Below are 4,817 nucleotides of genomic sequence, written 5' to 3'. Positions count from 1 at the left end.
ACTCCGAGAGTTCACTCTCTAACAGCAAGGTCAGCTCCAATTCCTCTGAGTCAGGCATTATTGAGCCGCTGCAGTTACGTTTGACTGGCGCCGCAACGGCCCAGCGAGCTGAAATTACACAAATTACACAACAGCGTCATATGAAGGAGTGCTGAGACGGCGATTTAAGCTTACTGAGCTTGTTCGCATTCACTTATACAGCTTGTTTCTTAATAGGTTAAATGATTAGGGCTTCTTGATTTAAGACTTAGCAATATAATAATCATTAAACTAACAAAAAAATCATCTTAATGATAATTCAAACAATAAGATTTAGTTTTATTTAAATGTATATTATTTATTTTTTTTATCACCTACTCTAATCTTTTTCTGTCTTCTTCTTCTTTTTCTTCTTCTTCTTCTTCTTCTTCTGTGTTCTCTGTTTTGTTGTTTCCTGTATCGCTCCTTCCTGTCCAAATTTCTTTTCCTTTTTCCCATTCAATCCTTTCTAGTCTTGTCCTGTCATGTGCCATCCCTTCCTGTTTGGCACGTCCTGCATTGTCCTGTCCGGTCTCATCCTACCCTGTCTAATCTTACCCCACCTTGTCCTATCTTGCTAGGTTTTGTCCTGGATTGTCTTTTCTTTGCAAGATAGTCCTGTATCTTAATGAGATTTAGACTGCATGTGTGCAGCAGTGACTGGGATCCATGGCACCTGATAAAATGTAGGGTCGGTGTGTTTACTTTCGTTTATGTGGAAGCAGATATGGTGCATGTTGAACAAAGGAAGACTGTGGTGATTAACATGGAAGCGTATAGGATGTGGACTACATAAATAGATTTATTTTAATACATTTTTCAAAACAGAAGAATTTCTCCATTGTGGTTCTCAGAGTGGTGACTGCTGCTTGTCTCCTTCATGTCTCTTTCAAAAGTCTTTTCCCAGCCTTGTTTTCCTCTATTCGAGCTTTTCTTACTTTTGCCTGTTTATTTGATTTACTCCTCAGATGTACCGATGCACTCCGAGCCCCTTTGTACACCCTGGTTCCCGGATATCCCTTATTAAAGCTCACACCGAGCATCCATACTAGAGTCTTGCCTCATTATCCCATGTTACAGCATCCACCGTGACCCTGACCGGGATAAACTGAATGAATGATATGTTAGAAAATATCCAGAGAAGCTACAAACAAAAATAACTGTAGGGTCAAGCAGACTGGACCAGGTTTCTCTGGGACTGGTTTACTCAGAAAACAGCCCTGGCTGCCGATCTAGTTTAGACCGGTTTTCATCTCATGTTCTAAATAAAAGAGAGAAATTGAAGTGAATTACTGTGAATAAAAGTTTGTCTAGCTTTTAAAATGTTCCATATTACATATAAAAATATGATCTTTACAATTATTTATTAAGTAAAATTATCCAACATTATATATCTTCATTTCGGAAAAAATAAGCGAGTATAGATGTGTCCCAAATCGCATACTTATACACTATTCTTACGCCATCTTGTAGTATAAATAGTACTGTAGTGTGTTCACGGAACCCAGATGATGCCCTTATTCAACAGAATACATAAATAAATACACAACACAAGCGTGAAATAATGGACACTTCATGCATCAGTTCATGCTTACGTAGTGGAGAAGGGGCGGAGCTCCGAGACATTGGTGTTGGATGTGAAAACCTTTTCAGCCAATGAGTCAGGTGTTGTAATCAAGTGGATAACACTCAGGTGTGAGTTTCTTCCATGTTTCAAGAACATCATCTCCAGTCTTCACCTCACACGTTTCTAGACTTATAGCATGCCTTGAAGGTTAAAGAAGATTCCCGAGGACCTCAGAAAAGGAAATCACTCACAAAAAAACTTTCTCCACCACAAATTTTTTGCAGTAATACACAAAACCGTAAAGAGTCTTTTCTTCAACTCACCTCTTTCTTACTCTATGATGATCAATAGGCCCTGCAACTTTCCTGTTTCCTCTCTCCAGCACTCCATTGTATCATTCTGTATCATTCACCGTTTTATGGACGGCTCGAATGTTTAGCACTGGGGATGATTCAGTGAAGAGGAACGTTGTATAGACCAAATAAATGGGTCTCAGGCTCTGTAGCCCAACCTCATGCCGACGACTTCCTGCACGCACAAGCGTCCCAGGAGTCATAAAACATTTTCATTTCACTTCTTTTCACATTACTGCCTTCCCCTGCCCTGTGGAAGAAAAAAAATAAAGGAGAAGCGATCACATGTCTTTTACATAGTTGTAGGCTATTTAAAGACAAAAAGATGTAATGTTGCACTTTGGAGTTTTCCAGTTATTATTTTATGCAAAATGGTGCTCAGTGGCTGAGAGTCATTACCAGGAATCAAAATGAAAGTGAATGGTGCAATACTACCGGGCTTAGACATTCTTCCAGGAAAGTGGAAAGAAGGAGGAAATCTGATCCCTCTCACTTTTCCCCTTGCACAACAGAGGCATATCTGATCATGACGTGACACTCTGCCTCCAGGTCTGATGTATAGGAGCCGCTCGACCTTGCGAGCGAATAACGAGCGCCATCATCGTATCGAATAGCGGCGGTGTAACATGAGCTGTAGAAAGTTGCAAAGTCACTGCTTTCTCATTTTAGCAGCCAAGGCAGCAGCCGCCGTTTTTGTTTCCCGCTTCCTCTCCTTGCTCTCGGGTCTTTCGGAAACCTGGGACTGGTCTTTCGGTACGCAAAACCCTTTCATTATAAGGGAGGTGATGGTATGTTTGTTAAGCTTATGCAGTCCACTGGCTAAGAAGAAATGCACATGGACTGCACACATGGAGTCCCTGGATAAACAGCACAGCATTTTATTGGCGGTAGATTAAAGTTTGGGAATATTTTATTGGGAGTATTTGCATTATGAGTAAATTCTGTAACAATAAGCCAAAATCTCCATAAGTCATTTGTTTCCAAAAGATATGCTGGTGTTTGAAGGATATATGGTTGTTGATATCAGACATAGCGTTAAAACCACCTGACTTAGATAGATAGATAGATAGATAGATAGATAGATAGATAGATAGATAGATAGATAGATAGATAGATAGATAGATAGATAGATAGATAGATAGATAGATAGATAGATAGATAGATAGAGTCAGGGTCTTGGGGGATAGATGAATATTGTGTAGGTTCACTTTGTGCCACCAAAACAGCTCTGATCCATCTAGGCTTGGACTCCACAGGAGTCTGGAGGTGTGCTGTGGTATCACTTTTGGTAGGTTTTTGAGATACTCTGACTCAGTCGTCCAGCCATGACCCAGTCGTCCAGGTCCAAGTCACTCAAATCCTTACGCTTACCCATTTTTCCTGCTTCCAACATGTCCACTTTGAGAAATGGCTGTTCACTTGTTACAAAATAAATCTCACACCTTCAAAGGTACCACTGTAATGAGATCACTGGTATGTCACTGGTTTCAAATTCATAGCTGTGAGGATTTCTCTTTAAGTTTCCATATTATGATGGAATAATCTCTAACCATCTCGATCATGGATGCTGCTGATTGGCTGATGAAATATTTTGATATCCGATCACTTTATGCACTAATACTGATGACGTACATTGAGCGTACATGCTGCAAACACAATTTTACATTTATGTATCTCAATATATGCATTAGGACCATTTGGCTGACGTCAATTTATCTCCAACCTGCAGCAGGTTCTTGGAGTCAATCAGCTGGAGTAGAACTGCTTCAAATATTAGGATGCGTAACAAAAAAAAAAAAAAATACTATATCAATTTTCTCCCATCACTTTAATCTAGAATTAGTATTGACTTTTTAGATTCAACCTCAGATCAGTTACTATTAGCGTCGGGTCCATCTTTGTAATTATGAGACATCAGTTTCGGAGTCAGAAAGGTGTCGGTGCCTCACGGCTCCTGTCTCACTGACACCAGATCTAATCTTGTTATTGATTTTGGATGTTACAAAGAGATGGAGATGGAGAGTGACAGTTTAGCCTGCACGACTTCATTATAATGAAACGCTGCGCAATGTAATGATCGAGTAAATCACAAGCTGAAGGCAAATTACCAGCACACGCAAACCAAACATGAGCTCCGAGACGATGCCTCAGCCCTCTAGTCACTTAGAGCTGAGATCCAAATTGGCATGTGTGTGGTTTGATGGACATGTGGAGGATTCGTCCATCCAAAACTGCAGCGTAGGCGCTGAGGAGGCAGATTACATCACTAAACAAGCACTAAACAAGCACGTTTACCTTCCTTCACAATCTAGCTGTGGAATCATACCAAATATTGAGATATTTCTAGTTCGGTCGTAACATTTGGAATAAGGAATGGGGTTTGATGATGTTTTGTAAGAAGGGTTCTCAAACTGGAGTGGATTCAATTCAGCCTAGGATAACGGTATCTACAAAATGAATCCGTGTAATGACTGACCTTTACTGTACTTTAATAAGTTAACAGATTTAAAAAGTGTGTAATTGCTGATCTGGAGAATGTTTCTGTTAGGAAACATTTCTTTAACTCCATCAACAGAGATAAAACAGAGGTTAGTGAGGGAATGGATGCTTATAGCTGATATATACAGTATAACGTGAATGAGAAGTTAAATTGGTTGTGTATAAGAGAAATAAGTCACATTGGTTTTTGTCACATTGCATCACAACATACCATGGACAATAATTTTGAACGACTCGTGCGTTTCATTCTTTACTTACTAGGCTGCTATACAGTAATTGTAGCTCAACAACCAGTTAAAGATAAAAGACAACCTATCTATATATATATATATATATATATATATATATATATATATATATACACTATATTGCCAAAAGTA

The 4,817-nt window shown here is 39.3% G+C and overlaps 1 long non-coding RNA gene across 1 annotated transcript; it reads right to left on the bottom strand.

The window, feature by feature from the left end:
* Nucleotides 1-475: 475 nt before the first annotated feature.
* On the bottom strand, nucleotides 476-2,312 carry LOC131371155 (uncharacterized). The gene is made up of 3 exons (XR_009207502.1): nucleotides 1,909-2,312; nucleotides 1,614-1,785; nucleotides 476-1,279 (listed from the first exon to the last, which is right to left on the bottom strand). It is a non-coding gene; the product is annotated as an uncharacterized LOC131371155 (long non-coding RNA).
* Nucleotides 2,313-4,817: the final 2,505 nt, after the last annotated feature.

This window comes from Hemibagrus wyckioides, linkage group LG20, assembly GCF_019097595.1.
Source record: "Hemibagrus wyckioides isolate EC202008001 linkage group LG20, SWU_Hwy_1.0, whole genome shotgun sequence".
Classification (NCBI taxonomy): domain Eukaryota; kingdom Metazoa; phylum Chordata; class Actinopteri; order Siluriformes; family Bagridae; genus Hemibagrus; species Hemibagrus wyckioides.
This window is presented reverse-complemented; position numbering and strand designations above follow the sequence as displayed.